The 13,886-nt window shown below is 32.1% G+C and overlaps 1 protein-coding gene across 1 annotated transcript in view; it reads left to right on the forward strand.

The window, feature by feature from the left end:
- HMCN2 (hemicentin 2) overlaps window positions 1–13,886 on the forward strand; it is a 542,629-nt gene that overhangs the window by 253,341 nt on the left and 275,402 nt on the right. The gene's annotated exons all lie outside the window — the stretch shown is intronic.

The following is a 13,886-nucleotide window of genomic DNA, read 5'->3' on the forward strand; positions in this document are numbered from 1 at the left end:
TTTAAACAACTTTCCAATTTACTCCTATTATCAATTTTTCTTCATTCTCTTGCTATCTTTATCTAAAAGCAGGAATATAACGCTTAGTAGCCGGCCCATTTTAGGTCCAGCACCCTGGATAGTGATTGCTTATTGGTGGCTGACATTTAGCCACCAATAAGCAAGCACAACCCAGGTTCTGAACCAAAAATGGGCCGGCTCCTAAGCTTTGCATTCCTGCTTTTTAAATAAAAATAGCAAGAGATCGAAGAAAAATTGATAATAGGAGTAAATTAGAAAGTTGCTTAAAATTGCCTGCTCTATCTGAATCATCAAAGAAAAAAATGTGGCTTTAGTGTCTCTTTAAGATTTCACCCCTGCTCCATTTGTTAATAAACACAGCTGTTTTGTAGTTTATTTTAAAAAAAAGCTCATCACAGTTTAAGCTGTGGAAATCTACACAACTAAACTTTATTCATTAGAATCTTCAATTATCATGGCAATGCTTTATGTTACAAAAATGTATAAAATTACTCAAAATGATACCATAAGGATAATCGCACAAGTCAGGAATTCGTATTATTATTTAGAACAATATGTTTAAACATTAGGTAGTAATCATCATTATTAAATTGGTTAGCCACATTTTAATTTTACATTGTAAGAAAACAAAACAACAACGGATTTTCTAGTTGTATTTTATCGATGACGAAACTGGCTTCCTCTAATCGTTGCATGGCCTCACGAGCTGGACACCTTGGGATGCACGCAATGATTGGAGGAAGCCAATTTCGTCATTGCGGTGCTAAGATCAGAGAAGCTGCGGGCGGAGGATCGCTGGTCTGGTTTTCCTAAAGAAAAAGGTATTTTGAAAAAAACAAACACTTCAATGTAAATTTGAATGAATGAGTGAATGAATAGTATTTTTAAAAACCGGGCACTTATTCATTGAAATTTACATTCACTTTAAAAAAAGCATATAATGTTTTCAAACAGCAAAGTAATTTATTGGAATGGGTGTCCAGATTTGGAAAGCAGAGCTCAAAACTACTACATTGGTCTCAGAGAGAAATCTCATTAAAGACGTTAGATATAGAGGATATCTTTCAGTACATTATAAAAACATTACATTAGTTATATCTTTCATCATTTCAAAGCTAACAGTAGTTATGTTAAGATTAACTCTTTGATTGCATTTTTGTTCTAATCATCCTAATTCTCTTTAACCCCTTCACTACCGGATTTTCAGAAAAGAAGTTGCACAAAATTCTGGGAGAATTTTTAGCATTTTTGCTATCACTACATTTATACAAAAATAGAGTCTTGTTTTTTTTATTTACCTGTCAAAACTATATATATTCTTTTAAGTAGACAACCCAAGATATTGATCTAGGCCCATTTTGGTATATTTCATGTTACCATTTCACCGTCAGATGTGATCATATAAAAAATATGGTTATTTTTTACACAAGCTTTGGGTTTCTCACTGAAACTATTTACATACTGCTTGTGCAATCATGACACAAATGGTTGTAATCCTCTTTGTTCAGAAATAGCAGACATATATGGCTTTGCCATTGCTTTTTTGTAATTAGAAGGCCGCTAATTGCAGCTGAGCACCACACTTCTATTATTCCTGGCAGTGAAGGGGTTAATCAAGTAGCTTGTAAGGTAAATTTTATCTGTAGCGTAGAGATTATCCTTCTACCTGACACCTCTCACCCTCTGATCACTACTTGATCCCTCCAAAACAGCTCTCTTCCCTACCTCGCCCCCCACTGTTTACGATCATCTTAGGTACTGGCAATCTGTCAATATGCAGTTTATTTTTATTTTTCTGCAGTGTAGTAAACTTCCTCAACCCTCCCACTTCCCTGATCCCCCCCAAATAGCTATATTACCCTCCCCCTCCAACTACTTTAGTACTGTCAGCTGTCTGTATGGAAAAGAGAAAAAAAGACACGAGCGCAAAAGCCACTGTAAGGGTAAACGTTTTACTCGGCACTTAAAATGCGCAAAACATAAAATTACACGTTCAAAAGTTAAAAAACAATGTGCAATATGAAATTGTCACCGTGTGATCCTCCTCTGCAAATTAATGTCCGTCTTTACCTGGAACCGCTAACAATCATTTTGCTTGCAAACAAAACTTGGTAAGCTTCAGGAAGGAAAGCGTGAAGGTGTTTAAAGGACTTTTTGGTTTACGTCAGACTGAACCCACGTTACCTCAACGCGTTTCTTCTGGTATCATCAAGACTTTTTCAAGAGGGTTATAAGGCCAGTACCTTTAAAATATCTATATATTATTAATTTATTTTTATTTTCTGAAGTGTAGTGGTCCCCCCACCCCACTTTTTTTCTGTTGTGTAGCTCCCCATCCCTCCATTTCCCTTTATTTGTTTGCAGTATAGGGCAATCCCACTCCCTCCCCCTGCCTCCTCCCTCCCCTGCTGGACCACCCACACCTCCCGCGGGCACTAGCCGATAATCTCCAGTTCCATATGAAGACAGATGCAATAAGTTAAACAGCCGAGACTGCTGCAGCTTCCTGCAGCTCCAACGTATATATACGTTATGTGGTATAATAGGCAAAGTACTGCATAACGTATTTCCCCGTCGTTTTGGGTTAAAGGGATATGAAAGGCAGATCATTTTATTTCATGAATGTACACTTGAATCCGCATTGAAAATATACTCAAATACCTTGCTGTAGCATTGTTTTATCGTTTCACCACAATGTTCAAGTCAATTTCTGCCCATTTCCAAACGCCCTCATTAGCATAGTCCAATCAGGGTGGGCAACTTGGGTTCTTTGTGTTACGTACCTTCACATGTGCAATGAGAAGCTACCTGTGCCACGCAAGCGCACTGTATTGAGGTTGCACTCGCTGACGTCCTCCATTGATCATGTGCATTGTGAATAGACTAGTATGCACTGAATCCTCCACTGATAGTGATTGACATAGAAGATGATCCTACTACGTGACATACAATAATATAGCTGCTAAGTGTTCACATCTTATGCGCATGCGTTTAGGAATGTACAAACTGTGCATGTGCTGGGGAACGCACACAGACCTTATAAATATGCAAATGAAAAGACATCCAATTGGGTAAACTTACTAAAAAAAAGCCCTGACTACTTTTATGGGTTGGAATGAATAACGTCAGCCCTAGAAATAAATTATATTTACTTAAAATGTTGGAAGCTTCGTTTCTTCATCAAAGTAAGTTTATTTTATCCCAGTATCATTAACTTTCAAACGATATGTTTTTAATGTAGTCAATTTCACAACATTTATAACCCTTTAAGGGGTTAAAATGAAGTTGGCATTTTTGATATCACATTGTCTCTTAAATTAATATAACAAGGTTAATAGAAAATGTATTTTCTTGTTTTATTTATTTCCTTGTGTTATTTATTTATGTTTGTTTTAGAAATGAAATAGCCCAGCCTTAGCCATCTATTTAAACGCACTGTATATAATAAAGTCTAGAGCATACATTGCAGTCACATGCATATATAGTATATAATAAAGTCTAGAGCATACATTGCAGTCACATGCATGTATAGTATATAATAAAGTCTAGCGCATACATTGTAGTCACATGCATATATAGTATATAATAAAGTCTAGAGCATACATTGCAGTCACATGCATGTATAGTATATAATAAAGTCTAGAGCATACATTGCAGTCACATGCATATATAGTATATAATAAAGTCTAGCGCATACATTGCAGTCACATGCATATATAGTATATAATAAAGTCTAGAGCATACATTGCAGTCACATGCATATATAGTATATAATAAAGTCTAGAGTATACATTGCAGTCACATGCATATATAGTATATAATAAAGTCTAGAGCATACATTGCAGTCACATGCATACATAGTATATAATAAAGTCTAGAGCATACATTGCAGTCACATGCATGTATAGTATATAATAAAGTCTAGAGCATACATTGCAGTCACATGCATGTATAGTATATAATAAAGTCTAGAGCATACATTGCAGTCACATGCATGTATAGTATATAATAAAGTCTAGAGCATACATTGCAGTCACATGCATGTATAGTATATAATAAAGTCTAGAGCATACATTGCAGTCACATGCATATATAGTATATAATAAAGTCTAGAGCATACATTGCAGTCACATGCATGTATAGTATATAATAAAGTCTAGAGCACACATTGCAGTCACATGCATGTATAGTATATAATAAAGTCTAGAGCATACATTGCAGTCACATGCATGTATAGTATATAATAAAGTCTAGAGCATACATTGCAGTCACATGCATATATAGTATATAATAAAGTCTAGAGCATACATTGCAGTCACATGCATGTATAGTATATAATAAAGTCTAGAGCATACATTACAGTCACATGCATGTATAGTATATAATAAAGTCTAGAGCATACATTGCAGTCACATGCATATATAGTATATAATAAAGTCTAGAGCATACATTGCAGTCACATGCATGTATAGTATATAATAAAGTCTAGAGCATACATTGCAGTCACATGCATATATAGTATATAATAAAGTCTAGAGCATACATTGCAGTCACATGCATATATAGTATATAATAAAGTCTAGAGCATGCATTGCAGTCACATGCATGTATAGTATATAATAAAGTCTAGAGCATACATTGCAGTCACATGCATGTATAGTATATAATAAAGTCTAGAGCATACATTGCAGTCACATGCATATATAGTATATAATAAAGTCTAGAGCATACATTGCAGTCACATGCATGTATAGTATATAATAAAGTCTAGAGCATACATTGCAGTCACATGCATGTATAGTATATAATAAAGTCTAGAGCATACATTGCAGTCACATGCATGTATAGTATATAATAAAGTCTAGAGCATACATTGCAGTCACATGCATGTATAGTATATAATAAAGTCTAGCGCATACATTGCAGTCACATGCATGTATAGTATATAATAAAGTCTAGAGCATACATTGCAGTCACATGCATGTATAGTATATAATAAAGTCTAGAGCATACATTGCAGTCACATGCATATATAGTATATAATAAAGTCTAGCGCATACATTGCAGTCACATGCATGTATAGTATATAATAAAGTCTAGAGCATACATTGCAGTCACATGCATGTATAGTATATAATAAAGTCTAGAGCATACATTGCAGTCACATGCATGTATAGTATATAATAAAGTCTAGAGCATACATTGTAGTCACATGCATATATAGTATATAATAAAGTCTAGAGCATACATTGCAGTCACATGCATGTATAGTATATAATAAAGTCTAGAGCATACATTGCAGTCACATGCATGTATAGTATATAATAAAGTCTAGAGCATACATTGCAGTCACATGCATGTATAGTATATAATAAAGTCTAGAGCATACATTGTAGTCACATGCATATATAGTATATAATAAAGTCTAGAGCATACATTGCAGTCACATGCATGTATAGTATATAATAAAGTCTAGAGCATACATTGCAGTCACATGCATATATAGTATATAATAAAGTCTAGAGCATACATTGCAGTCACATGCATGTATAGTATATAATAAAGTCTAGAGCATACATTGCAGTCACATGCATGTATAGTATATAATAAAGTCTAGAGCATACATTGCAGTCACATGCATGTATAGTATATAATAAATTCTAGAGCATACATTGCAGTCACATGCATGTATAGTATATAATAAAGTCTAGAGCATACATTGCAGTCACATGCATGTATAGTATATAATAAAGTCTAGAGCATACATTACAGTCACATGCATGTATAGTATATAATAAAGTCTAGAGCATACATTGCAGTCACATGCATGTATAGTATATAATAAAGTCTAGAGCATACTTTACAGTCACATGCATGTATAGTATATAATAAAGTCTAGCGCATACATTGCAGTCACATGCATGTATAGTATATAATAAAGTCTAGAGCATACATTGCAGTCACATGCATGTATAGTATATAATAAAGTCTAGAGCATACTTTACAGTCACATGCATGTATAGTATATAATAAAGTCTAGCGCATACATTGCAGTCACATGCATGTATAGTATATAATAAAGTCTAGAGCATACATTGCAGTCACATGCATACATAGTATATAATAAAGTCTAGAGCATACATTGCAGTCACATGCATATATAGTATATAATAAAGTCTAGAGCATACATTGCAGTCACATGCATATATAGTATATAATAAAGTCTAGAGCATACATTGCAGTCACATGCATGTATAGTATATAATAAAGTCTAGAGCATACATTGCAGTCACATGCATGTATAGTATATAATAAAGTCTAGAGCATACATTGCAGTCACATGCATGTATAGTATATAATAAAGTCTAGCGCATACATTGCAGTCACATGCATATATAGTATATAATAAAGTCTAGAGCATACATTGCAGTCACATGCATATATAGTATATAATAAAGTCTAGAGCATACATTGCAGTCACATGCATATATAGTATATAATAAAGTCTAGAGCATACATTGCTGTCACATGCATATATAGTATATAATAAAGTCTAGAGCATACATTGTAGTCACATGCATATATAGTATATAATAAAGTCTAGAGCATACATTGCAGTCACATGCATATATAGTATATAATAAAGTCTAGAGCATACATTGCAGTCACATGCATGTATAGTATATAATAAAGTCTAGAGCATACATTACAGTCACATGCATGTATAGTATATAATAAAGTCTAGAGCATACATTGCAGTCACATGCATGTATAGTATATAATAAAGTCTAGAGCATACATTGTAGTCACATGCATATATAGTATATAATAAAGTCTAGAGCATACATTACAGTCACATGCATATATAGTATATAATAAAGTCTAGAGCATACATTGCAGTCACATGCATATATAGTATATAATAATGTCTAGAGCATACATTGCAGCACATGCATATATAGTATATAATAAAGTCTAGAGCATACATTGCAGTCACATGCATGTATAGTATATAATAAAGTCTAGAGCATACATTGCAGTCACATGCATGTATAGTATATAATAAAGTCTAGAGCATACATTGTAGTCACATGCATATATAGTATATAATACAGTATAGAGCATACATTGCAGTCACATGCATGTATAGTATATAATAAAGTCTAGAGTATACATTGTAGTCACATGCATGTATAGTATATAATAAAGTATAGAGCATACATTGCAGTCACATGCATATATCGTATATAATAAATTCTAGAGCATACATTGCAGTCACATGCATGTATAGTATATAATAAAGTCTAGAGCATACATTGCAGTCACATGCATGTATAGTATATAATAAAGTCTAGAGCATACATTGTAGTCACATGCATATATAGTATATAATAAAGTCTAGAGCATACATTGCAGTCACATGCATATATAGTATATAATAAAGTCTAGAGCATACATTGCAGTCACATGCATATATAGTATATAATAAAGTCTAGAGCATACATTGCAGTCACATGCATGTATAGTATATAATAAAGTCTAGAGCATACATTGCAGTCACATGCATGTATAGTATATAATAAAGTCTAGAGCATACATTGCAGTCACATGCATGTATAGTATATAATAAAGTCTAGCGCATACATTGCAGTCACATGCATATATAGTATATAATAAAGTCTAGAGAATACATTGCAGTCACATGCATATATAGTATATAATAAAGTCTAGAGCATACATTGCAGTCACATGCATATATAGTATATAATAAAGTCTAGCGCATACATTGCAGTCACATGCATATATAGTATATAATAAAGTCTAGAGCATACATTGCAGTCACATGCATATATAGTATATAATAAAGTCTAGAGCATACATTGCAGTCACATGCATATATAGTATATAATAAAGTCTAGCGCATACATTGCAGTCACATGCATATATAGTATATAATAAAGTCTAGAGCATACATTGCAGTCACATGCATATATAGTATATAATAAAGTCTAGAGCATACATTGCAGTCACATGCATATATAGTATATAATAAAGTCTAGAGCATACATTGCAGTCACATGCATGTATAGTATATAATAAAGTCTAGAGCATACATTGCAGTCACATGCATGTATAGTATATAATAAAGTCTAGAGTATACATTGTAGTCACATGCATGTATAGTATATAATAAAGTATAGAGCATACATTGCAGTCACATGCATATATAGTATATAATAAAGTCTAGAGCATACATTGCAGTCACATGCATATATAGTATATAATAAAGTCTAGAGCATACATTGCAGTCACATGCATGTATAGTATATAATAAAGTATAGAGCATACATTGCAGTCACATGCATATATAGTATATAATAAAGTCTAGAGCATACATTGCAGTCACATACATGTATAGTATATAATAAAGTCTAGAGCACACATTGCAGTCACATGCATGTATAGTATATAATAAAGTCTAGAGCATACATTGCAGTCACATGCATATATAGTATATAATAAAGTCTAGAGCATACATTGCAGTCACATGCATGTATAGTATATAATAAAGTCTAGAGCATACATTACAGTCACATGCATGTATAGTATATAATAAAGTCTAGAGCATACATTGCAGTCACATGCATGTATAGTATATAATAAAGTCTAGAGCATACATTGTAGTCACATGCATATATAGTATATAATAAAGTCTAGAGCATACATTACAGTCACATGCATATATAGTATATAATAAAGTCTAGAGCATACATTGCAGTCACATGCATATATAGTATATAATAATGTCTAGAGCATACATTGCAGCACATGCATATATAGTATATAATAAAGTCTAGAGCATACATTGCAGTCACATGCATGTAAAGTATATAATAAAGTCTAGAGCATACATTGCAGTCACATGCATGTATAGTATATAATAAAGTCTAGAGCATACATTGTAGTCACATGCATATATAGTATATAATACAGTATAGAGCATACATTGCAGTCACATGCATGTATAGTATATAATAAAGTCTAGAGTATACATTGTAGTCACATGCATGTATAGTATATAATAAAGTATAGAGCATACATTGCAGTCACATGCATATATCGTATATAATAAATTCTAGAGCATACATTGCAGTCACATGCATGTATAGTATATAATAAAGTCTAGAGCATACATTGCAGTCACATGCATGTATAGTATATAATAAAGTCTAGAGCATACATTGTAGTCACATGCATGTATAGTATATAATAAAGTCTAGAGCATACATTGCAGTCACATGCATATATAGTATATAATAAAGTCTAGAGCATACATTGCAGTCACATGCATATATAGTATATAATAAAGTCTAGAGCATACATTGCAGTCACATGCATGTATAGTATATAATAAAGTCTAGAGCATACATTGCAGTCACATGCATATATAGTATATAATAAAGTCTAGAGCATACATTGCAGTCACATGCATGTATAGTATATAATAAAGTCTAGAGCATACATTGCAGTCACATGCATATATAGTATATAATAAAGTCTAGCGCATACATTGCAGTCACATGCATATATAGTATATAATAAAGTCTAGAGCATACATTGCAGTCACATGCATATATAGTATATAATAAAGTCTAGAGCATACATTGCAGTCACATGCATGTATAGTATATAATAAAGTCTAGAGCATACATTGCAGTCACATGCATGTATAGTATATAATAAAGTCTAGAGCATACATTGTAGTCACATGCATGTATAGTATATAATAAAGTATAGAGCATACATTGCAGTCACATGCATATATAGTATATAATAAAGTCTAGAGCATACATTGCAGTCACATGCATATATAGTATATAATAAAGTCTAGAGCATACATTGCAGTCACATGCATGTATAGTATATAATAAAGTATAGAGCATACATTGCAGTCACATGCATATATAGTATATAATAAAGTCTAGAGCATACATTGCAGTCACATACATGTATAGTATATAATAAAGTCTAGAGCACACATTACAGTCACATGCATGTATAGTATATAATAAAGTCTAGAGCATACATTGCAGTCACATGCATGTATAGTATATAATAAAGTCTAGAGCATACATTGTAGTCACATGCATATATAGTATATAATAAAGTCTAGAGCATACATTACAGTCACATGCATATATAGTATATAATAAAGTCTAGAGCATACATTGCAGTCACATGCATATATAGTATATAATAATGTCTAGAGCATACATTGCAGCACATGCATATATAGTATATAATAAAGTCTAGAGCATACATTGCAGTCACATGCATGTAAAGTATATAATAAAGTCTAGAGCATACATTGCAGTCACATGCATGTATAGTATATAATAAAGTCTAGAGCATACATTGTAGTCACATGCATATATAGTATATAATACAGTATAGAGCATACATTGCAGTCACATGCATGTATAGTATATAATAAAGTCTAGAGTATACATTGTAGTCACATGCATGTATAGTATATAATAAAGTATAGAGCATACATTGCAGTCACATGCATATATCGTATATAATAAATTCTAGAGCATACATTGCAGTCACATGCATGTATAGTATATAATAAAGTCTAGAGCATACATTGCAGTCACATGCATGTATAGTATATAATAAAGTCTAGAGCATACATTGTAGTCACATGCATATATAGTATATAATAAAGTCTAGAGCATACATTGCAGTCACATGCATATATAGTATATAATAAAGTCTAGAGCATACATTGCAGTCACATGCATATATAGTATATAATAAAGTCTAGAGCATACATTGCAGTCACATGCATGTATAGTATATAATAAAGTCTAGAGCATACATTGCAGTCACATGCATATATAGTATATAATAAAGTCTAGAGCATACATTGCAGTCACATGCATGTATAGTATATAATAAAGTCTAGAGCATACATTGCAGTCACATGCATATATAGTATATAATAAAGTCTAGCGCATATATTGCAGTCACATGCATATATAGTATATAATAAAGTCTAGAGCATACATTGCAGTCACATGCATATATAGTATATAATAAAGTCTAGAGCATACATTGCAGTCACATGCATGTATAGTATATAATAAAGTCTAGAGCATACATTGCAGTCACATGCATGTATAGTATATAATAAAGTCTAGAGCATACATTGTAGTCACATGCATGTATAGTATATAATAAAGTATAGAGCATACATTGCAGTCACATGCATATATAGTATATAATAAAGTCTAGAGCATACATTGCAGTCACATGCATATATAGTATATAATAAAGTCTAGAGCATACATTGCAGTCACATGCATGTATAGTATATAATAAAGTATAGAGCATACATTGCAGTCACATGCATATATAGTATATAATAAAGTCTAGAGCATACATTGCAGTCACATACATGTATAGTATATAATAAAGTCTAGAGCACACATTGCAGTCACATGCATGTATAGTATATAATAAAGTCTAGAGCATACATTGCAGTCACATGCATGTATAGTATATAATAAAGTCTAGAGCATACATTGCAGTCACATGCATGTATAGTATATAATAAAGTCTAGAGCATACATTGCAGTCACATGCATATATAGTATATAATAAAGTCTAGAGCATACATTGCAGTCACATGCATATATAGTATATAATAAAGTCTAGAGCATACATTGCAGTCACATGCATATATAGTATATAATAAAGTCTAGCGCTACATTGTAGTCACATGCATGTATAGTATATAATAAAGTCTAGCGCATACATTGCAGTCACATGCATATATAGTATATAATAAAGTCTAGAGCATACATTGCAGTCACATGCATGTATAGTATATAATAAAGTCTAGAGCATACATTGCAGTCACATGCATGTATAGTATATAATAAAGTCTAGAGCATACATTACAGTCACATGCATATATAGTATATAATAAAGTCTAGCGCATACATTGCAGTCACATGCATATATAGTATATAATAAAGTCTAGAGCATACATTGCAGTCACATGCATATATAGTATATAATAAAGTCTAGAGCATACATTGCAGTCACATGCATGTATAGTATATAATAAAGTCTAGAGCATACATTGCAGTCACATGCATATATAGTATATAATAAAGTCTAGAGCATACATTGCAGTCACATGCATATATAGTATATAATAAAGTCTAGAGCATACATTGCAGTCACATGCATATATAGTATATAATAAAGTCTAGAGCATACATTGCAGTCACATGCATGTATAGTATATAATAAAGTCTAGCGCATACATTACAGTCACATGCATATATAGTATATAATAAAGTCTAGAGCATACATTGCAGTCACATGCATATATAGTATATAATAAAGTCTAGAGCATACATTGCAGTCACATGCATATATAGTATATAATAAAGTCTAGAGCATACATTGCAGTCACATGCATATATAGTATATAATAAAGTCTAGAGCATACATTGCAGTCACATGCATGTATAGTATATAATAAAGTCTAGCGCATACATTACAGTCACATGCATATATAGTATATAATAAAGTCTAGAGCATACATTGCAGTCACATGCATATATAGTATATAATAAAGTCTAGAGCATACATTGCAGTCACATGCATGTATAGTATATAATAAAGTCTAGAGCATACATTGCAGTCACATGCATGTATAGTATATAATAAAGTCTAGAGCATACATTGCAGTCACATGCATGTATAGTATATAATAAAGTCTAGAGCATACATTGCAGTCACATGAATGTATAGTATATAATAAAGTCTAGAGCATACATTGCAGTCACATGCATATATAGTATATAATAAAGTCTAGAGCATACATTGCAGTCACATGCATGTATAGTATATAATAAAGTCTAGAGCATACATTGTAGTCACATGCATATATAGTATATAATACAGTATAGAGCATACATTGCAGTCACATGCATGTATAGTATATAATAAAGTCTAGAGTATACATTGTAGTCACATGCATGTATAGTATATAATAAAGTCTAGAGCATACATTGCAGTCACATGCATATATAGTATATAATAAAGTCTAGCGCATACATTGCAGTCACATGCATGTATAGTATATAATAAAGTCTAGAGCATACATTGTAGTCACATGCATGTATAGTATATAATAAAGTCTAGAGCACACATTGCAGTCACATGCATATATAGTATATAATAAAGTCTAGAGCATACATTGCAGTCACATGCATGTATAATATATAATAAAGTCTAGAGCATACATTGCAGTCACATGCATGTATAGTATATAATAAAGTCTAGAGCATACATTGCAGTCACATGCATGTATAGTATATAATAAAGTCTAGAGCATACATTGCAGTCACATGCATGTATAGTATATAATAAAGTCTAGAGCATACATTGCAGTCACATGCATGTATAGTATATAATAAAGTTTAGAGCATACATTGCAGTCACATGCATAAATAGTATATAATAAAGTCTAGAGCATACATTGCAGTCACATGCATGTATAGTATATAATAAATTCTAGAGCATACATTGCAGTCACATGCATGTATAGTATATAATAAAGTCTAGAGCATACATTGCAGTCACATGCATGTACAGTATATAATAAAGTCTAGAGCATACATTGCAGTCACATGCATGTATAGTATATAATAAAGTCTAGCGCATACATTGCAGTCACGTGCATGTATAGTATATAATAAAGTCTAGAGCATACATTGCAGTCACGTGCATATATAGTATATAATAAAGTCTAGAGCATACATTGTAGTCACATGCATGTA

This window comes from Bombina bombina, chromosome 12, assembly GCF_027579735.1.
Source record: "Bombina bombina isolate aBomBom1 chromosome 12, aBomBom1.pri, whole genome shotgun sequence".
Classification (NCBI taxonomy): domain Eukaryota; kingdom Metazoa; phylum Chordata; class Amphibia; order Anura; family Bombinatoridae; genus Bombina; species Bombina bombina.